This window comes from Paramisgurnus dabryanus, chromosome 18, assembly GCF_030506205.2.
Source record: "Paramisgurnus dabryanus chromosome 18, PD_genome_1.1, whole genome shotgun sequence".
In the NCBI taxonomy this organism is placed as follows: domain Eukaryota; kingdom Metazoa; phylum Chordata; class Actinopteri; order Cypriniformes; family Cobitidae; genus Paramisgurnus; species Paramisgurnus dabryanus.
This window is the reverse complement of record NC_133354.1, coordinates 22,116,640-22,140,470: the sequence shown is the minus strand read 5'-3', so window position 1 is coordinate 22,140,470 and position 23,831 is coordinate 22,116,640. Positions and strand designations below refer to the sequence as shown.

Sequence of the window (23,831 nt, the reverse complement as noted above, 5' to 3'; positions counted from 1 at the left end):
CTATGACCATTTGGATGATCCAGAGGAGTCATAGAAGAAAGTCATGTGGTCAGATGAGACTAAAATAGATCTTTTTGGTCACGATTCCACTAAACGTGTTTGGAGGAAGAAGAATGATGAGTTCCACCCCAAGAACACCATCCCTACTGTGAAGCATGGGGGTGGTAGCATTACGTTTGTATTTATTCATTGTAATTTTATTCATTGTTTGTCTGTTCTCATTCGTGTTACGTTGATGGTATGGTTGTGTTTAATGTGGTCGTATCAGGTCTTGTTTATTTAATAAAGTTTATGTTTTTTATATTCCTTGTTGTAGACCTCTTTGGATTACTCACCCGTACCGTAACAATCACGTGGGCTTATTCAGATAGGCACTCCACTTTATTTCCCTTCAAGGCTAAGGCCATTTCCATGGCAACCACCCGAGGCCGCCTCTCATGCTCCAATGCATATTAGAGTCAAGACATAAGAAGAGACTACTCCTTTAAAATACTACTAACACACAGACTCAATTTACAAATGTATCTTACTGTTCAACACAGAAACAATGCTTGATGCAACAATTTTTTTTTAAATAGGCCGCAGTGCTGCCTGAGGCGGTGAACTCTTTTTACAGATGTTACAAGAGTGAATGCAAATAAACACTTATGAAATAACCCTGATCTGTGGCACAGGCTGTGTTCTGCAGTTACAGCAACATCAAAATTCTCATTTGAAGTATGAAGAATATAATTTATGTGTAAAACAATATGTAAAGTCTCATCATTTTCCTAAAAAAAAAAAAATAACCTCTGAAATTTAAGTCAAATTAGCCGTTTTATCCTACACACCGACATCATGAATGAACAGATCTGTACACATAACACATCTGCTAATAACTGGAACAACTAATTTACACCTCTTTGTTATTTGACTTAAAGCAACACTATGTAGTTTTTTTTACCTTTAAATAATGTCTCTAAAATTATTTCATTGATAGAACAACTTTTAACTGGACAAATTGTACTGTTGCTGCAATCTGAGCAGCCTCCTAGCTGCTACAAGCACACTTTGAAAGTGGCGGTGGAGGGTAGGAAACACAGCCCCGCCCCTCCCCCTGCCTGCAGAAGAGTGTCTGATACCAGGTACTGTTGCGCTTTGCAACCACATGGGGGAGCTGTGAGTCATTTTTACATGGAAACTACATAGTGTTGCTTTAATATAGACCAGGGCTTGAATATGGGTAGTATGAATGAAATTCAGAAGTATTATATCCACCATGCTGATAAATTTTCACATATTATGTTGTCATAACAACAAGTGAGCTGTTAACTTGGATGATGTTAGGATCAGCTGCAAAGTAAAAAAAAAGATTTGTTGGTTCAACTTAAAAAAAGTAAGTGTTCGAACACTTACATAACAATTTTTGTTATACCCATGATCAAGCTTATAAAATGCAATCTGCATAAACAAGTTGACAGTAAAATCCATGTACATGAATACAATGATATACCAGCTAATAAAATTACTCAAATTACAGTCATTTTAGGATGCCAAAGTCATGTTAATCATTAAAAATTGTGGCCAGTAAAAAAGGTTAGGTGTCTAGTAACTTTGGAAAACAACTAGCCACTTTGGCTGGTCAGCAAAAAAGTTAATGTCAAGGCCTGGTTGTGCCACCATTTTCCGACATTTTTTAAATATGACAACGGCTCTCCTTCATCTTCTTTAGTTGGTGGCTCCTCTCCCTGGGCTCACAGGATAGTAAAGTGGGCATTAATGCATTCCTCAAAATCTTGCCAAAAGTATAGGTCATCTAGGTATCTTTTTCTACTGTTTTTCAAATAATGCCTTTTATGTACTTGATAATATGAAAGTAGGCGATTTCGGATGCAGCGTACATCTGACACACCTGATTCAGGCATTCAAGTTTCTGCTAATGAGCTAATGAGACGAATCAGATGAGGAAACATACAAAATATCTGGGACTAGTAGTCCCTCCAAAGCAGGTTTAATAGGCTGAAATAATTTTTTTATTTTAAGCTAAATGTTATGTCTCTTTAGTCTTATGTCTATTCCAAGTGCTTTATTATGTATTTTATCTGCATAAAACATTTTAACAAAGAAAACTAAAACATTAGACCAGGGGTTTTCAAACTTTTTGTGTGTGTGGACCACTATTTGTAATCAAGAATTTTCGCGGACCACCTCATAATACTTATTATAAAATATGTCTACACAAAGTCCTGAATTAATCTGCACATCTAAATAGTCTTACTAGCACTAAAACTATAACTGGTCATCACATCAGTACAACAGGTTTCTTAACCTTATATCATAATTATTTATATACATATTCTTAGTGTTGGGAAAGTTCACTTTCTACATGAACTAGTTTAGTTCACAAATTTTAAAATGAACTAAGTTTATAGTTCATATTTGAAAATGTTAAACTAGGTCACAGTTCCAAAAATGAACTAATTTATAGTTATTTTTTCCCATATTATTTTTTTAAATGATTGCCATTATAGCCCATATAGAACCACCACAGACAGCAATTATTTGATCAGTTTTAACACTGAAGCTAAATGCGTCAGATTTCATCTTCATGTCCAACTTTAAATCCTTATTCAACCAGGGTTTACATTAGCATTGACTGTCTTTTAATTTTTGTATTTTCTTAAACATACCTTGAAAGGCTAGCTGGGTGGGGGTCGCACCCCGGGCGAGAAGCGTTGCGAGGCATTGCGTGTATGACAACTGACAGGTATTGCACACCACACGTGCACGTTAAATAGCGTGAGCTTAGTCAAAGTCTATTTCAAGATCCGGAATATGCGTTAGCAGCCTATGTTAATCCTTAACGATTTAGGACAAATATGATGTTATTTAATGTTAAACTATTTGAGTTGCGCGGCAGGAATTTCAGTAGCGTCTGTGTTGTTGTGATGACGCATGCTGCGTGACTGGTGAACACCGAGCGGTGTTGCCAGATTGGGTGTTTTTTACGCTACACATTAAGGCCTGTTTACAGTGTGGTTTAGTCGGGTTTTCGCCTGGAAGAATATACAAATCTGGCACCCTATGAACGACGTTAAACTGAGAGAGCGTGCCGTTCACAGGCACCAGAATGAATGAGTTCAAACAGTAACGTTTATTAGGCAGCAGTACACGTTCGCCCAAAATATGAACGAGTTTGTATATTAAAATATACATATTCTTATTTTGCCTTTTCACGGACCACCTGCAGTACCCTCACGGACCACTAGTGGTCCGCGGACCACAGTTTGGGAATGGCCGCATTAGACAACATTATAGCTGAATTATCTCTCACTTCTGAGTGTAAATAGACAGCCTGCCTCCACAGTCAGTGGCACACATCTGATTCATGAGAGGAAACCATGGCAACGCCTCAGCAATGCTGTGGTGGCTCCTTCACCAAAAACACATTTACGTAATCTCTCGCCAGCACTACAGCCTGGAATGTGAATTAAACCCGAGTTCCCCCGCATGCACTTGGGTATATTTCTGTGACTGCAGGAGGATTCGAGTCACTGGCACTACCCATAATTTAAGGAAGTGTGGCGCACTATGACATGCTGTTACAGGATTATGATCCGAATAAGCCTTAGGTGAAAATTATTCGGGTTTGGTTCTCAGATGTGACAATAGATTATGGATTAGTGACAAGTACTGTTATTCAACATTTAATTATTCTGCTAAATTAACTCTGAATATGTTTATATTTGACCCAAACAAAGTATTTTAGGTTCAAACAACCCACCAGCATTGGTTAATTTATAACCCAATAGTTGTAATAGCTGGTAATACCTGTACATACAATATTGTAATTTGATTAAACAATACAATATAAACATGTCCTGTGTGCATATAGTGTATGGCAAAAGTGTATGACTTTCATTCTCATAAAATACAATTTTTTATAATAAATTTATAATATTAATAATAAAAACTGAACCAATGCAGTAACCCAAGTGTTCAATCATACTGTTACAATCAAGATTGTGTATTCCTCAAATGACCACATCAATGATTTACGAGACGCTTTGTAAATGTAAATGTTTGTAAATGTTTAATAGCCTAATAATAATAATAATGTTAATGTTATAAAATTGTTTTGAATCTAAACTTTAAGATATTTGGTATGTTATTACTTTCCCCAAAACTATTAAACAGTGTAGCTTTTGACAGAAATTGCTATAGCTAATGACTCCGTGACTGTTAATTACCATGACGTCACTCACAGCACTACGCTGGCATGTGATAGGATAACAGGTGTATGCTTTTTTGGTCATGAGGAAAATGAACAAAACCATGCTAGCGGTATTTTATGTCAAAGTAACGTTAGTTAATTTGTCTTAAAAATAGCTTAAAAGACTAGAGATGCGTTTGTGAATGACACACGAGCAAGCGACCTTAAATCTACGCATGTCATTATTTTACACAACTTTCGCTGATATAAAATGACAGAATCGCGTAAGACGCAAATGAAAACCTTACAGATAATGCAAATGCCACTCGTTATGTCTGCGTTTATGATGTACTCACAAGTGACGGTTGTCGCCTCCCGCTCTTATGTGACGCTGTCCTTTCGCAAACGTCGTTTTACACGAGCCACTCCGAATTACATGTCGTTATTTGTAGCCGTCACCGTTATCGGTTCGTTATCAAACGATGGACGGCGGTGGTGCTGAAATCTCGCCGTACGCACGCGCGCGTTGCCTTGGAAGCGTCGCTCGTGGGTCTACGCTCTGCAGCGCTGACGCCACTGCGCATGCGTGCGAGTGTGATTCACAGACCACCATCCTGCGCGTGCAAAAGGGAAACACTGAGACGTGATGAGTCAAAATATGGAAATCAAAATAAACGCGCTTGTGTCATAATGTGTACATCATTTATAATGACGTTATTAAGACATTCCTTAAAGTTCCTATAGTATTAAACCTCTCTGTTTAGGATTTGTCCTATATATTATGCTAATAACCCAATTCAGTCATGACAAGACTTTCTAAACTGTTTGTCAGGCTTAAAACAACGAGGATCCTTTTGTGGGCACTGTGGGAAAGAAACTGGAGAGAGGAAGAGCTATTATTGGCGCATGAGTGTAGGAGAAAGACCCATTCATAGTGCTGGAGGACAACATCACACACACCCATCACTCTCACCGAGGGTGCTTCTCGTTCCACGTTTCCAGAATAAATTACAATGCAACATAAAAGGTTTCTAAAGAACATCAGCCTGCAAAAAAACAGTTTATGGAAATTAAGTTAAAATTCCTGTACAACTTTACAAAGTTTTTTCTCTTAAACTTCATAGGAAACAGTGATGTCAGTTTGCCCTGTTAAGAATTTAGGTGCAACTACCAAGGTTCTTCTCGGCGATGCCATATAGAAAAACCATTAGGTCAAAGGTAAAAAGTTCTTAAAATGAACCTTTTATGAAACAGAAAAGGTACGAAAAGGTTCTTCAGATGTTAAAGCAGGGCCGGAACCCCTAATGTCTGAGTTCAAAGAGTTAAACATTTTGGGTTTGTCTGTTCCCGCATATGACACTCTCCCAGATTATTATTTATGTCCATGTTTATCAACATTTCTCATTCACTCACCTCTTGATAAGTCAGGATTCACAAACAGGACTTCCTCCGACTCGGGATACGGCAAACATCCGTTGACCATTTTGAACAGGAGCAAACCAAGAGACCAGACGTTGGCAGAGATGGCATGAATGAATGAATCTGTTCATCTCTGTGACCTCGGGTGGGCAGTACTCTGGTTTTCCTGTAAGAGAGACAGATTCAGAGTTTAGCCAAACTGTACAAGGGTCACATAATAAATAAGTTTCCATTCTGGTGCTACACAAAAAACCAGCTCACCTACATACTGACTACTGTCATAGACATCACTGGTAAACAGCTGACCACAACCGAAGTCAATTAACTTCAGGTCTAAAGTGCTGGTGTTGATCAGGATGTTACCAGGATGTATGTCAGTATGAACGACACCGTGGTCAATGCAGTCTATTACTGCCTTCACCACTTCACCTATTAATATAGCATTTATCAGTAGTAACCTTAAAGGGAAACCTTGCCAACGTTATTTGAGGGATATCATGAATTGGCATTAATAAACTCTTGGTCCAATTTATTCGATATCCTGAAAATTTCCCAAACATTTCAATTTTTTCAAGAATGGATGGTATGGAGAGGAGAGGTTTGGTCACATATAACAAAATATCATCTGCATATAGCGAAATTTTATTTGTAGTGGTCTTAGTCTGATAGCCATATATTTGGGGGTCTAAACGGATACTTTGTGCCAGTGGTTCAATAGCAAGAACAAAAATTAGTGCTGACAGGGGGCATCCTTGTCGTGTTCCTCTGAACAAATTGAATGACGAAGATAAATTGCGATTAGTATGAATTTGTGCTTTAGGATTTGTATACAAAAGTCTTATCCATTTTATAAACCTCTCACCTAAATTAAATCGTTTTAATACTTCGAACAGGTATTCCCACTCTATCTGATCAAACACCTTTTCGGCGTCGAGAGTCAATATGGTCGTTTTGGGTTTTCCTGTCAGTGTATAAAATATCAAAGAGACGTCGTAAATTAGACGTTGAAGATCTATTTAATATAAAACCAGTTTGATCATTATGAATTATTGTGTTCATTAAGGGAGTTAATCTATTGGCGAGTAGGCTATTTTTGCGTATATTTTATAATCTAAATTTAATAGAGAAATTGGACGATATGAGCCTACATTTAATTCATCTTTACCTTTTGAATAACAGTGATTGTAGCCTGTGTTAATGTTGGTGGCAAAGCGCCATCTAATTGAGCTTAGTTGTACATTCTATGAAGAAATGGTATAAGAATTTAACTAAATTTTTTATAAAATTCAATCGGTATGCCGTCAGGGCCAGGCGATTTTCCGCTTTTAAGAGAGGCTACTGCTTTTTGTGGCGTGAATATCAATATTAAGCCTTTCCGAGTTTTCAGGTGAGAGTCTTAATAAATTGCATTCTTCTAGAAATGTATTCATAATGTTGGGATCATAATTACATTTTGAAGTATACAAGTCAGAATAAAACTGTAAAAAACTTGTATTTATCTCCTTTGGTTTAAGTAATGAATGCCCCCTGTCATCTCCAATCTTGTGAATAGCACGATCGGCTTCTATTTTTTTTAAGTTGACGAGCTAATAATTTGTGAGGTTTCTCTCCAAATTCAAAATGTTTTTGTTTAGTAAATAAAAAAGCTGATGTAATTTTCCTGGAGAGAAGTTGGTTCAATTGATATTTCAAATTAATAATTTCTCTATGCAAGTCGGGGGTGGGGTTTAAAGCATTCTGTCGATCCAATTGTTGTATCTGTTCTTCAAGATATTTATATTTAATTGTTTCTTTTTTCTTTTTGGTCGCTTCATATGAAATCACACATCCTCTCAAATAGGCTTTAAACGCTTCCCATAAAGTACATGATGTGACTTCTGGGGTGTCATTCGTTTCGAAATATAATTTTATTTGAGCTTCAATGAATTCACAAAACTCCCTATTTGTCAGTAATTGAGGATTTAATCTCCAAGTTCTAGTGGGTGGGTCAATACCTTCCAAATGTAAATCCAATGTTAATGGGCTGTGGTCTGAAATTAATATTGTATGATATTTCACATCCGTTGAGAATGGAACTAGTTTAGCGTCAATTAGAAAATAATCAATTCTACTACACGAGTTGTGAACAGCCGAAAAAAAGGAATAATCTCTGCCAGATGGGTTGGTAAAGCGCCATAAATCTATTAAATTCATACTTTTAAGAAATGAATTTATAAGCACACTTGAATTATTTTTGGGAATTTTACGAGATGTTGACCGATCAAGATATGGGTCTAAAGACGTGTTAAAATCTCCTCCTATTATTAACATAGTCTGCGATAAATTGGGAAGTAAACTAAAGATTTTCTTTAAAAAATGCAGGGTTATCTGTATTTGGAGCATATACATTCACGAGAGTTAAAGTTGTGTTGTGTATCTCTCCTGAGACAATGATATAGCGACCATCTTTATCGGCTATAGTAGAGTTGTGAATAAAGGGTATCCCTTTCTTTATTATAATAGCAGTGCCTCTTGCTTTTGTGGAGAAGGACGTATGATATATCTCTTTTACCCATTTGGCTTTCAATCTGTTATGACAGTTGTTTTTTAAATGGGTCTCTTGCAAAAAGATTATGTCTGAATGTAGTGACTTTAGGTGATTCAAAACTTTACCTCTTTTCACCGGATTGTTTGCACCTCGTATATTCCAACTTGTAAATGTCAATCCATTTTTAAGATTCAATGCATTCGCCATGTGTAATAAGAAGGAAAATTGGCATATGAATAAAATGAGGATCAAATATCTGTATAAATTATAAAGAATGAGACTTGCTTCTATTGCTGCACAAAAATTATAATTCCGCATATTCACGAGCATAAACACAATAAACAACGAACAAATAAACAACATAAACTTAAATACCTTAAGCTAATCTAATGTAGCTGCAGGAAAAATGGTTAATGGGAAAAAACAAAAACAAAACTTCCCTGTATGAGTAACCTAACTAACAAAGACTGTTACTCCTGTTGGGGTAAGCCCCTCAAGCCTAACTATAGTGTCATAGCCATTTATAATATAAAACAAATTATTTATAGGTAAATTTAAGAATAAAAAAAAATAATAATAAAAAATAACAGTAAAGAAAAAAGTAAAACCTATATAATAATCATATTTTGTGAAAGATTTGTAAACTTAACATTATATTCTTATACTTTAATCTTAATGGGTACCTCCAGAGCAAAACTTAAACGACTGTGGAGCAACACTACATAAATGGGAAAGGATATTAACTTAAGTAGAGATTTGTAGCATATTGTCAGTAAAAATCTAATATTTATCTCTCCACTTACAGTTCTTGTCGCGTTATCTTACCACAGTACAGTCTGTAAAGTTATCTGTCAGAAATGGTACCTAGTATATTATCAGTTGGTTTTTTTTTACTTCTTCCAGTTGATCCCTTTTGAGTTGAGCTACTGATGGAGTAAGGAGTTAAAGAGATCCTTGAGCCAAATCCGTTAAAAACTTTTTTCAAGAGCCAACAACTATGTAAAATACATGCTTTTGAAAAGCATGTAACTTTAAAACACTATAATTTCAAATTCGACTGGATATCTCAACATGAGCAAACAAAAAACCAGGAAACTGAAATCGAATTAACTAGGCCTTAATCAACCTCCGGCCTTGCCTGATACGCAACCCGATGAGTCCAGTGGCGATGAAGAGGATCCACCTAACCGAACTCTACTAGCTGCTATCACAGCACTCAGAAGTGAAATGACTAAGATAAAAGATGACATCTGTGAGAACTTGGAAAGATGTATTGAATGTGTGTATAATGATTTGAGAGAGGAGATTGTCACGACTAACAACATGGCCCAAATGTCAATTGCTAATCTTGAAGCAAAATCACAGACGCTACAATCTAAAGTCACGGACATAGAAGAAGCCGCTACTGCACACTCCGATAGCATTACTCAACTTGAACAACAGGTGACTAAACTCAATGCAGAAGTTGTCAGCCTTAAAAAAAAGAATGAAGATTTAGAAGGAAGATCTCGTAGAAACAATATCAGAATTACAGGCGTACGAGAGGGTTCGGAAGCGACAAAACTGAGGGATTTTATTGCCAACTTGCTGAAAGACGTATTTTCACTGGATGAAACCCCGCTTATTGATAGAGTCCACAGGACCATCCGCCAACATCCGAACCCCTCAGATACACCACGCCCATTTGTAATACGGCTCCATCACTATCACGTTCTGGAAGACATTCTCCGCAAAGCTGCTGCTAGGAAAAATCTCCAGTATCAAGGTAAATCCATAAGCATCTTCCCTGACTATCCTCCATCAGTGGCAAAGCAAAGAGCGCAATTTAATAGAGCTAGGCAGATATTGCGCAACCTACCCAGCGTCAGATATGGTTTACTTTATCCAGCGAGATTCCTAGTCACCCATAACGGCACCCAGTCATCTTTTACAGACCCGCAGAAAGCCGAGGAGTATGCTGAACGCCTCATTACAACATCAAAGGGATCAACATATGCGTTAAACGACTGTGACATGGACAGGTAAAATAAACTATGCATTCACGGTTCCCACACCTTAGTTAACTTTAAATTCAAAGACCTTTCAATGACTTTCCAGGTCCAATACCCTCAAATTCAAGGACTAAATGTGGAGACACATTTCAAGTGAGAGCATGGTTACATCGTGTTACCTTTTAAGATACATTGTAACAGTTTCCTTTCGAGGGAACTCGCGCTGCGTCACTGCGGTGACACTTTGTGCATTAACAGCTTGGACTGGTCTTGAAGTCTGTTCTTTAGTTCAGCGATTTGTCCTTCCAGCTCCTGAAGCCTCTTCCTGCATTGGAAACAAGTGCGGACAGTTAAATTCAGATGGAAATAGGCCCAAAAATATGGAGTTACTTGGATTGATTAGTGTCCTTTTTAGCAGACTGGAGGGCTAGGATGAGATCTTCCTTTTCCTTCTGTAGGGAGCCAACTGCAGTGTGCAGACTTATAATGTTCATTTCCGCTGCACGTGGGTCAACATTCAAAATTGGTTTATTTTTTATTTTAAGGGGCACGATCAGGGTATCGCAACGTAATGATCGTTTCCTCAATGTTGGAGTCCGTTGGGCTGACGCACGCAATCATTAATGTGTGACTGTTTCCTCCGAGAGAGTCTAGGGAAGGTTTTGAGAAGCATTTGCATGAAGTTCACATCATGACGTAGTGTTAAAAACTACAGATCCATATGAACGAATATCTTAAACGTATCGGTCTTACCCTGGAGAAGACGTGTCAGCTTAGAGTCTCGGTATGGTACGAAAGTTCCCTTCTTGCTTTCGTCACCAAGCGCTCTAATCACTTTACCAAGACACAGCAGTCCACGATTAATGCTGATCCCTTTTCATTACAAACATAACAAATAATTACACAAGCAAATCGTAAACATTGCCACATAAATGTTATATTTAAGCAATATCGCTCGAGTAGGAGTGTGATATAGCTCTACATCATCACGGCTGTGATTAGGCCAGAGGCACGAGGTCGAGTGCCGGAGGCAATCACAGCCGTGATGATATAGAGCTAACTTATATCACACTCCTTCTTCTTCTTTACTTTATTGGCGGATCACATCTCATTGGTGCATACCGCCACCTACTGTACAGGAGTGTGCAAAGGGACTTAACAGACTATAATCAGACTATCAAAAAATAAATATATATAAAAAAAAAAAATTAAGGATCCTAGATCCTCTTAATTAAACCTGACTCACTCAAAAAGATAAATAGGGATTTGATCTTATCACTCTTCATTCCTTCTTCCTTAAGGGTGTTTTCTATGCCACTTTCAGCCTCTCTTTCTTTCCATCGTTGTCTATATTCTGTGTACTTCCTGCAATTAAACAAAGCATGATCTACATTTTCCATAACTTGACATTCATCACACTCCTTCTCGAGCGATATTGCTTTTATACAACAGTTCGACGGCAGACGTTTGAAAAACGAAAACTAGAAAACAACAACAACGGAGTTATTTTAAAAGCCTCTTTGTTTGGGAACTACTTTCTTTCGCCACGGATTTGAGGGCGGCCAGAATGACAGGTAACACTTTCGGCTGCTTTGAATCTCATAACAACTCAATGGACGGAGCAGCCGTTTCTTTATATTACCGTTTCTTGGTCACAAAGTGTAGTTTCAAGATAAGTGCAGTCGAGAATATATATATGTATTATATTTAAATCTGCAGTCGATTAGTAAAGATAGCGCCTGTTTGAACGTTTGCTTAGTAAGATTCAGTGCGTATGAGAACCAGAGCATGAGCGGACGTCAGTGTTCACTCGCCCCGCCAAAGAGTATAGAAGCCCAAGAGGCGAAACTCTGTTGTGTTATGGGTACCAGTCTGTAGATGGCGCTGCGGAGCCACGGCCGCCATTATGGACTGTAAGCTGCTGAAATCGTTAGCGCGCCTCACAACTGTTCCACACTCTTCCATTCTATGTCAGTGCCTCTTCTCTCACAAAAAGAAAAAAATACGACAAAACTTCTCATACACAAATGCTCACACAATAGATGGTGGTGTCTGATTAATTACTGAGATCTTATGGCTCCATTTTAGTACTGTTTATAGTTCATGTGTGCACTTGCTATATTGCACATCTTTTTTTTTGTACCTTTCCGCTTGTAATAGGACATTCACAGATTGTTTTTGTTCTTGCCATTGAAACGTTCACTGTGTGCACTTTCACTGAAGATGTTGAAAAAACTTGTTAATATTTTTGTGATATTCTATGTAAAAGATTAACTCTTAAGAAATGTTCATTTATAATTTATTTATTTATTTTTCCAAATCATATATATATGGTGATGTTCACTCATTTCAAAATCAACATTTGAATAAATATCTTATTACTGTGTGTCTGCCTATATATTATTTCATGAATTTCTGTTATTCATATAACAAGGAAAATGCATAATAGAACATGAATATTGATAGATCAAAGGTTTGCAGTAATTTTATAATTGTATCTTTGCAAACTGTAAGTGGTAGGCTAATGAAGCCGATTCGGTGGGGGACATACCCTTACGAAAAAGTACTATAGGAATCTTATAGTATTTTGGGTCAAAATAGTATAGTAATCTTATATGAATACTATAGTAATTTGGGACATACTATAGAAGTACGATAAGACTACTATAGAAATACTATAGCAGCTTTAAAATATTATAGAGGTATTAGAACATCACAGAAGTATGTTATGTTCTGTAATACCTCTATATCCTAGAGCCGCTATAGTATTTCTATAGTAGTCTTATCGTACTTTTATAGTAATATTTTGTCCCAAAATACTATTTTCCTAAGGATAATTAGGCCATGCATAAACACGTTGTTTTCGTATTTAGATATGACGACCAGAAAAAAAAATAAGTTATGCCAAGTTTTTGTTATGTTAAGTTGGTTCAGTGCTATTGACTCTCGTTATTTTTCGGCGTTTTCCTTCAGTTTTCAGTCCATAATGGCGGCCGCGCCGTCACGTCATGGGGGCAACTGTTGCTATGGAGCGTTCTATTGAGCTTCGCCTCTTGGGCTTCTATACTCTCTGGGCTACATCTCTGACAGGGATTCCCTTGTCTGTTTGATGGTCAAAAACGAGATCAAATCAGCAGTATTTGCTGTCATGATGAAACAATTACTTGGTTTCTTATTCATATTTAGTGTCTTTTGTGTTGTTATTGTTCTGGCGCGAGGTAAAAGTTTATAAAACTATACTTATATAATGTTACTATTGCTTTCCCATTTAATCTTAACGCGATACGAGCACTCGCTTGTTCTTGTCAGTACTAAGTGTTTTTTATAAGTGTTAGAGAGATGCTTTTTGCATGCTGCTTATAAATATATCAGTGGTGATATCTCATAACGTGTTCTAATAGTCACGTCACCGTAAAATAAATGATCAATGTCCACATTTAACAGCTGTGCTGCTTACCTCCACTGCGTTTTCGCGTTCTGAGGAGAGATCGCTCCAGAAAAAATATTGTTTACATTCCTCTTTCCAAGTGTTAATCGTCCACACGACGTGACAAGACATTACTCCCATTAAGTTTAACGTAACATTCAAGAGCGCTGATCTTTGACAGAATAATCAGTTCCGATTGGGATTCACACACTGATTCACGAGCTAGTTAACTAATGAGACACACGTAGAGTTTAAAAATAGCGCGTCTGTGTGTGCGTGCAGTTTTTCTAGTCCGGGTGTAGGCAAGTTCGGTCCTACAGAGCCGCAGTCCTGCAGAGTTTAGTTCCAACCCTAATCAAACACACCTGAACAAGCTAATCAATGTCTTTAGGATTTAGACATCAGGGGCCGGTTGCATAAATCTATTAAAGACTAGTCTTACAAGTTAGTCGTCTAATTTTTGTCTTTAAGACTGGTATTTACTTTTTAAGTCAGTTGCATAAAATTTTAGATTGGTCTAATTTGAGCCAAAAAAGTAAGACTGGTTCCCCCCTGGCTAACTTTCTCTTACAATCTATGTTGCCATAGAAATTAATAAACTGTCAACAGAAAATATATGCTCTAGATTCACAAAGTGGCCCGACTTTGTCTTGCGGTATGGCAAATTTCAATCTTTGGTTATATGAAAGGGCAATTAGAAGAGAGAGAGTTTTCAAAGACCGTTCAAACCCATTGGAAGTACTCTGTGAAAAGGAACTGCTGGAAAAGCTAAGATTTCCAAGACATGCAATACAAGAGCTAGCAATTGACTTGGCAGAGCATCTGAGGCCTGAAACATCAAGAAATTTTAGCATACCACCACTGCTACAAGTATGTTTAGCTCTACGTTTCTTTGCCACAGGATGTTTTATAAATGCAGCTGCAGACTTAATTGGTGTACACAAGTCTACAGCATCAAGAATTATTCATCGAGTTGCTCGTGCACTTTCAGGCAGACTTCCAGTTTATCCGACTGATGTCTCTACCTTAAACAAGGTGAAGGCAGATTTTTTTAACATTGCTGGATTTCCAAATGTAGTAGGAGCCATTGATGGCACACACATTAGAATTCAAGCACCTTCAACTCATGAGCCATTATTTGTAAATAGGAAAGGCTACCACAGTATTAATGTTCAGGCAATTTGTGATGCCAAACTCAGAGTGCTCAACTGTGTCGCTCGTTGGCCAGGATCAACCCATGACTCAAGAATTTTAGTGAATTCCCAAATTCATGATGCATTTGAGAGAGGAGAATTGCAGGGTGTGCTATTGGGTGACTCTGGTTATCCACCAAAACCCTGGCTTCTCACACCCTTCTTGAACCCAGTCAGTGTGTCTCAAACTCGGTACAACACAGCCCATGCCAAAACAAGAAATGTTATTGAAAGGTGTTTTGGAGTCCTGAAACGAAGATTTCATTGTCTGCATGCAGAGCTCAAAATGAAACCAGAAAGAGTCTGCAACATAATCTGTGCATGTGTTGTTTTGCACAACATGGCAAGGTAATGAATATGTTTTTTAATGTAATTAAAACACCTAGCTACATATTCCCCAATGATTATAAATTACATGAGTAAAATTTCACTTTCCTTTTAATAGAAATCTTGCACTCCCAGAAATAGAGGATGACCAAATTTTTGAAGAACCTACTTTGGAGATCACAGAAGCATGAAGATGGAACTGGACGTTACATTCGACAAATGATTGTAGAAAACATTTTTCTCGGTTTGACTGAGAAAATCAAAGAATTGATCACTTTTAAATGAATTGGACATATTATAATTTATTAACAATACACAACATTTAATGCATAGTATTAGTAAAAACAGCTGAAATACTATATAATCTTCAAATTACAATTACATTTACTTTCACTAAAATACTTTAAATCTCTTAAATATATCTAAAGATTCTGTATGTAAACATTACAAGTAAATTCAAAATTAAATAGCTGGAATTATTAAAAACAATTATTTGACTAGTTCTTGTACAATGGTCTTGAGATCTATAGTTCATGTCCAAGTTTTTGTAGCTCCAACTTTAGCTTAGTTTTTTCTAATTCTAGTTTTTGTATTTCTAATTTTAGTTTAGCCTCTTCCAGTGTTAATACTTCATATTTCTTTTCAAGTATATTGTTCATGGTTATCTTGCTTGTGGTGTCTTTCTGTGTTTCTTTGTCTGAACCATGTCCTACAGGTGCCATTTGGGTGCTGTCCAAATCATCTTCTTTAAAGCTCCACTGTGTAAGATCTACTCCCATCTACCGGTGAAAGTCTATATGACAAGCAACTGAATAATACTTTCTAGCCCCCCCCCATTCGGAACGCGTTTTAACTCGTACGGTGGCCCGGCCGTGTCATGCCAAGGTTAACATGGCTTCCAGTAGCTACAAAGCAAAAGCAATGAGAAAAAAATGAACAATTTGCAATGTCCTTTGCCTGTGATCCATCAAAGCACACAGATTTATGTTTAACATGAAAAAAGTCTGATTGTCATGATATGTCCGCTTAAAATCACATACAAAAAGCAACCATGACGGGTTTAACTGGACGCGAACTAATATAATGTCAAAGTACAATGCTTATGTTTTAAGTAAACGTTACATGTCCTTGTATATGTAAGAGCTTTCTCTCATATTGGTGAAAAAAGATCGCGCAACTTTCACACGCTTGTAAAATGAAACGAAAGACGCGCAGATCAGACGCTTTTATCAATGAAAGGCTAAAAATAGCGCTGTCACCGTGTGTTTGTGCTAGAGGTCAGAAAAGATGAAAAACATTTATCTCAGTACCTCAGATTACATAAATGGGCGGAGAGACGGCGTGTGTCTGTTCGAACACATTAAACCACATGCATGTTTACACTAACAAGTGTTATACATAATCATGCTAAAGTTAGCCAAGGAACTATAAAACTTCAAGTTTACAACATGGACTGTATAGATGTAAACGAATATGCTGAATTACCTGTGGAGAATATAGAAAGTAAACTTCAGTGTCCCTTGAGCCCCATCTTGGAAAACTAACTCCAATAGTGACCTTGGTCTTGATGTTTTTTCTGTCACGTTGTCGTTTAAAATCCCCGTTTCGCATCCTTGGCGACTTGTTTTAATGTCCTCGAGAATATGTCTTCAACAGGCTTTCAAATCAAAGCATTAGATCGCAGGTTCATCACGGTGTGCGGTTGTTGTAAAATCCGAAGGATTCAGCTACGCAGGTCACAGGCTGGATACGTCATCAAGCCTGGTTTATTTAAATCAACTGAGCATTACATTCGCAAGTCATACGCATATTACATCAATTTACAATTAACTAAGAATAATTGTCAGCTTTATAATTGTTAATGTTCTGAAATAAGACTGTCTTGATGACGTATACCGCCTACACATGCAACCTTCGTAGGCTTCAGCCAGCAGCCAGCGTGAGTGTAGAGAGAAAGCGCGAAAGGTGGAGCTTGAATTTCAGGAATGTCCCTCGTCGGCGAATGTATTTCAAAGATGGAGGCACAACATGGATTCAGCCAGAGAGCGCTTCGACGGTATGAATTTTAAATAGCAGATTCTACACTTACGAGAATACTTTCATTAGTGGGTGGGAAGTAATTACACATGAATGAGCACATACTTTTGAAAGAAAACATGGGTTTTTGTTAAGAATTAACTCAACAAAGTACACAGTATTGCTTTAAAGAGTAACTAAACCCCAAACCAACTTTTTTTAGTTAATGATCTGTAAGAATGATACTTTATTAGTGCTGTTCATTGATTTTAGTAAGTTTTTTGACATTTGGATATAAAGTGTTTCAATACTACAATATATGGTGTAAAAACGTCTGAGTGCTGCCCTCTTCAGGTTAAACGGTGGCTACTGCAGTTGAATTTTCCTATTGGATGTTGGGTCCAAAAAATGACTCGTGACGTAAGCAGGTTCAAGCTCACCACGCCCTTGTTGCGATCTCACCACACACTTAGTTCGTCCCCTCTATCTCCGTTGGGGTCTGCCCACTTTTCTTGCATTTTTCAAATATTGCCAGTGGGCGGAGTCAGGCTCTGACCAGGGGTTTAGTTACTCTTTAAAAAAAAAACAACATTAGCAAAATTAGAAAGTGACAGGAACGCTTGTTGTACTTTTTTCTGCAAAAATGCACTACTAATTTACCCTTTTAATGTTCATTCATTTTAGAAAGAAAAAATATTTTTACACTCACACGCATCCGCATTGCAATCACACATACACGTTCACTTAGCTATCTAAATGGAGACAATGCATAGACTTCTGTTTTTATAATTAGATAGTTAAACATTTTATAACTATACAACCCACACCCTAAACCTACCCATTACAGAACGTTTTCTGCATGTTATATATTGTTTTACAAAATTAATATATTGACAAAAGTAGTCTTTGATTATAAAGCATATAATCTGAAAACACTGTCCGCAGCAACTATGATTGCACAAGCACTAAATGCATTACAAATTAACTTCCCTGTGTCCACTTATTGTATTTTAAACAATGTTCATCTGTTTTTAACTTAAAAAGGGCATCATTTTAAGAAGTAGTAAATGGATAACTAACTTGATGAATTATAACTCGTGGTTTAAAGACTGTAGGGGAGAGTGGGGTAAAGTGAGACATTTTTTACATTTGCTCCCCTCTAAGCGAGCTAAAATGATATATCAGTCAAATTTACACATTTCCCATTAATTCAGGATGTTTCCTAGCTATGGAAATTACCAGAATGTATTCAGGACATAGAGCAGTAAAAATATGATTGTTTTAAAAAAAGTGGTCTTGTGTCTCACTTTACCCCAGCTTAGGGGTAAACTGAGACAGACCAGAAAAATCAAGGGGGTAAAGTGAACCAGCTCGGGGTAAACTGATCCACTTACTTTTTACACTCTGAAACTACCATAACAGCACATATTGTAACAGATAAAATCCTGACGGCTAGCTTGACAACCACACATTCCAGAACTAATGTTGGACTAGTAACAGAATCAAGGGGATTGGTCAATTAAGAACATTATTTTTCTAAACACTTGAAAGTACAGTAACTCTGAACCAAAATCAAATACAACATAACATAATTCAAAAGTTATATTTTTTGGCCAGTTTTTGCCTTTATTTAACAGTGAGTTTTGGAGAGGACAGGAAAGTACAGGGAGGAGAGAAGGGTATTGGATCGGCAAATGACCACGAGCCGGGAATCGAACTCCCAGAAAGTGTGAAAGCACCACATGTCGGAGCGCTGCCCACTGTAGACCATTGGCTCCGACAATTCAAATTTTTTTAATTAACATTCAAATGACATATAGAACCAGTTAGATTAGAACGCAGTCTGGGGGTCAGAACAAAGGACCCTTAGAGCCAGCTAGTGTCTGCGGGTCAGCGCAAAAGACAATCAGAACCATCTATCAATATTTCTATCCCTTGCAGCTGCTCTTACTGTGGGTTCACACCAGACGTGAGTTCAACGATTTGTGCAAGTAGATTACATTCAAAGTTAATGCAAAGACACGATCAGACGCATCCTCGCCTGGGGCGATGCGAATGACGCCATATGAGCGGAGCATTTGCCGCGAAAACACGCACTATTCACCTCAAACATGTCTTCGCCCAAGTTGAAAATATTTATCTCGAACGAAAAATTTGCATGACACAATGTTAAATCCCGTGAGTAATCTAGAGTGAATAATGCTACGTACACACCAAATGCGGGGCAGTGCGTTACTTGATCTAGATTACTCGCAGGATTTAACATTGTGTAATGGAATTTTTCGCTCAAGTTGAATATTTTCAAATTGGGCGAAGACATGTTTGCGGCGAATAGCGCGTGTTTTCGTGGAAAACGCGCCACCCATATCACGTCATTCGCATCGCCACATGCGAGGACGTGTCTGATTGCGTCTTTGCATTGACTTTGTATGTAATCTACTTGCGCAAATTGTTGAACTTGTGTCTGGTGTGAACCCACAGTACCATGATGCCTCGCGTTTGGTGTGTACATAGCATTAGAGAATTCTTTCCTTCCTTGACCTAAGCAGCTGCACTCTCCATCTCCTCAAGGGGGGTTTTTCCCCAGGCTGTCTTCCTGGTGTATTGACTAGGCATAATGGTTTTTCTGCATTGTTTATAACATTAAAAATAAAACATATGTAATGAAATATTACATTAAAATATGTTTTAGACTAAACTGAACTTGTGCCTCATGTCTCACTTTACCCCACATCATTTGTCTCACTTTACCCCACCACCACATTTTGGAAAAAAACTCTCTCTCTTGGAAATTCAGGCTAATCTTCAGCTAGCATCAACACAAGGTTTTATATGTTGGTAGTTCATAAACATGTGTGATATAAGTTTTTCTACCTGAATCAATTTGCTTTGGCACAACAGTTGATAAAGTTGACAGCAAGAAAATTTACTTTTACAAGCAAAAAATATATTTTTGTGAAAAAAACATGTTAACCACAGCAGCATGAGGTCCTGTCCTTCATGGCCAAGGGGAAATTTGAGGGGCTTAAAAACATAATGGTCATAGGACCACAAATGTGTTCCGTTGCCTAGATACAGGGGGTGTCTCACTTTACCCGATGTCTCACTTTACCCCACTCTCCCCTACGCATAACTTTACCTTCGCTTTGTGTTGTTTGGTCCTGGCTTGTCGCAGGCATTTCATCATTTTGAGAGACAAATGTCAAAGTCACCAGCTCACAGTCCACTAGAAGATAAAAATTGGTACTCAACTCAAAACAGTAGTACAGTATTTAAAATAAAGCAAAAACAAGCACCATCAAAATATTATCGCGAGACAGATGGGTTAACGCTGTTAACCTTTTCAGTTATAGTGGTCCAAGCCTTGTGTTTTTTGCTATTCGCGTTGAAGTCGGTAAATTTATTCATTAAAGTGGATTTGGCAGCATTGTATTCCTCCAAAATACAAATATTTTCTGCAAAGGAAAAGTGTGACGAGCGCCCACTGTCGGCCATTTTGTTTAAGTTTTTCAGTGTCTTATTTTTCCCCACAAACCGTATAGACAGTCTTACGTAAGATAGTTGTGTGCTTATTTTATGCAACGGTCTTTCTTCAGTGACATTAGTTAGTCAGACTATTTCTTAGACACAGTCTTAAGACAATGGCTATGTTTATGCAACCGGCCCCAGGTTAGATTATCAGTTCTTAGGCTAAAATATGCAGGACTGCGGCTCTCTAGGACCGAACTTGCTTACCCCTGTTCTAGTCAGAGACGAGCCTGTTTAAATAAGACTCCATTCACTAATACTAAAATGACCAGCAGGTGGCGGAATGATACAAAATGGTGAAGCGGTTACTGTGCCGTTATCAGTAGGATATTGCACGCCTCTTAGCCAATCAGATTCGAGAACCAGAAAGAACTGTTGTATAAAGACATTTACAGTACTGTGCAAAAGTCTTAGGCCACCATCACCAGACTTGTTGTTTTAGAAGTTTTAATGTCCATCAATATTTGTTTTTCAATCTATTTATTAAGATACAAACAGAAAATACAGGCAATATGTACAAAATAAATAAATAAATACATTTACAGGACTAAAGTCTTCTTTAGGCATCGTCAGTGTTTAGTGTGACCTCTCTTGGCACTAAACACATCTTGAGCGTTTTAAAGCAGAATGAAGTAAAGACTAATTTCTTTAAAATTAGAAATTAAGATTTAATTTTATTTAGATTGAAGAGATCCTGCAGTTTCCTGCTATTGCTCAAGTGGAAGGGGAGTTTACCCTAAAAACTTGACACATCTGTTTACATTCTTATAGTTTTTAATACTTCATACACATTTCTTTTATTTTCTGGATGTATTCTATTAAACAGAATGAAAAACAATTATACATTATCACTATAACACTGCAAAAACAACAAATCTAATTCTGGCATGGTGGCCTAAGACTTGTGCACAGTACTTTATATTAGGAAGGTATTAGTCATTTTTAATTCATCAGAATCTGTAAATGTTGAGATTTAATAGCGCTTACTTGAAGTTATCTAGTACTAACTCACCCTCCTTTAGGCGATCGCCCTCTGATTTAGTTTTGTTCTTTCTCTCAGATCCAGCAAGATCCACCAAGTGTAGTTTGGAGATCATGATGTCACTCCTTTACAAACACAAAATTGCGCATATTGAAATGGCGAAAATGCGGTCAATGGAAACACAGCAATTTCAATTTCACATAAACTCCCATAAATCGCAAAAAATTATTTACGTTCGGATGAGGATGTTTTTCAGGCAATTCAAAAAGCAAATGCATCACAAAAATGAAACTGAATGTTTTGCACATTTACAGGTCACCTCTGACGTGCGTAAAAGTTATATGATCATTCTTTATTATATGGCACGGTTTGGCTGGAGGCAAGATGACAGAAAAGGTCATGTTTGACCTCATATGGCGAAACAAGAACCGTCTCTAGCGCATGATATCAAAATGCTGCGATACAGCAGTCGACAGCTCTGTGAGCTTTTAAGTCGCTTTCTGCATTTTTATGTCATCCACATGTCAGTATGCCCGGCACTGTATGAAGTTGAACACACCCGTTGACAAAAATAAGTTTTAGTCACAAAACATTGGTTAATGGAAACTGTAATTTTTTTGACATTTATAAAATAACGCTTAAAGTTTGCCAATCTTTAAAAAGAGCACCTACTTTCAGACTAATGATTTTACATTTCCTTTGGTGTGTAAGTGTTAGTACATGTTCACAATATGGAAAGGTACAAATCCCAAGGTAAACAATGACGCAAGTATAACTAAGGCCTAGTCCTGGATTAATCTAAACCCTGTCCGGGAAACCGCCTCTGATGTCACACCCACAAACCGTTGGTCACTTAAAATGACCAACACTTTCCTATCAACTAAAACTAACACAGTCATAACATTTAATATGAAAGATATTATTTGTTACTTTGAGAATGATGATAAAAACATTTACAATTTGGTAAATTTCTTCATTTTGTATGGCAAATTCTTTATTCATAAATGTAGATTGTTAAAATCTCATCCTTTACAGCTGGTTTTCTTCAAAGAAATCACTCTTTTAATGAAGTCTCTCAAACTTGTAAAAAATGTTAAAGGTACATGTATTGTTAATGTCTATGAGTCTGTATTTGGCGTCCTGTGAATGTCTTCTATTTTTATTTATTTTTTATTTATTTATTTATTTTTATTCAACTTTGGAAGTTTCTATTTTTGATGCCTGTTTTCTGTATTGATGTTCATATGTTCTCTAAAAAAAAAAAAAAATTATAAAAAAAAAAAAATTACCAACACTTTAGGAGTCAATAAAGTCAATTTTATTTCCTAGATACATATGTAAGGGATAATGTAGAGGCAGCCGGTAGTTATTGGGAAATAAGCCCCGACAGTGTGATCAGGACCCGACGCGAAGCGGAGGGTCTTGTATCACACTGAAGGGGCTTATTTCCCAATAACTACTGGCTGCCTCTACATTATCCCGCTTATTACACGGCTACTTGCCACATAAGAAAAAAAACTGGACATGAATATGAATTTGAAACATTTTATTGGCATATTTGTTTTAAATTAAAATTTTTATCCTTCCGCGAAACTTTGCACAGATGCATAAAATGATCGTAATACCTTATTAAGATCCTCTGCTTCATACTTGTCTGTCTCCATTTTTTCTCTTTTAGCCAGTCTTTGAGAAGTTTTAATCCCCATTCTGTATTTTTGTGTGTGTTGGCTTCGTAGCTGTCATGCTCTATTTTGTCAAGTTCAGTCTCAGTAAGCTGTCTGTGTCTTGTCGCGGTTGTCCAGTGTTTGTCACAAGATGGCGCCAAACAGATAAAGATCTCATTGATCTTTATTGGCGCAGAGCGATTTTACTCGTGCAAGTAGTCCGGCTATGCGTTATTAATTTGGAGCGGTTATTATTTGAAAATAACGAACCTGCAAATGTCTCAACTGACCAATCAGAATCAAGCATTCCAGAGAGCCGTGTAATAAGTGACGTTATTTAATGGACAAACTGTGATTGGCCTCTTGGGTGCCCCATGGTGAATCAGAGGAGTGTTTGGAGTCAAGGCCTTCTCACATCAGTCATGACTCATGTGAACGTGATCTTAGTAAACGTGTTGCAAGTTTACATACTTGTCTCCTTTGCGTCGCTGCCAGTGATATGGTAAAGATGGCATGCGATCGGGACGAGGCTGCGTTCATGGCCGTTGATCCCACAGTTCGTGCA

The 23,831-nt window shown here is 37.4% G+C and overlaps 1 protein-coding gene across 3 annotated transcripts in view; it reads right to left on the bottom strand.

Annotated features, from left to right (window-relative positions):
* The window catches only part of LOC135776520 (actin-binding protein WASF3), a 33,284-nt gene extending 9,453 nt beyond the window's left edge, over positions 1-23,831 (bottom strand). Inside the window, exons 1-2 of one of the 3 annotated variants that reach the window (XM_065287285.2) lie at positions 23,738-23,831; positions 5,606-5,777 (exon numbers count right to left, since the gene is read on the bottom strand). The gene's annotated coding sequence lies outside the window, so the exon portion shown is untranslated. Of the gene's footprint in view, positions 1-335; positions 908-4,548; positions 4,759-5,605; positions 5,778-23,737 lie in introns of those variants that run through there. The other 2 variants (XM_065287284.1, XM_065287286.2) reach the window with 2 other exon arrangements.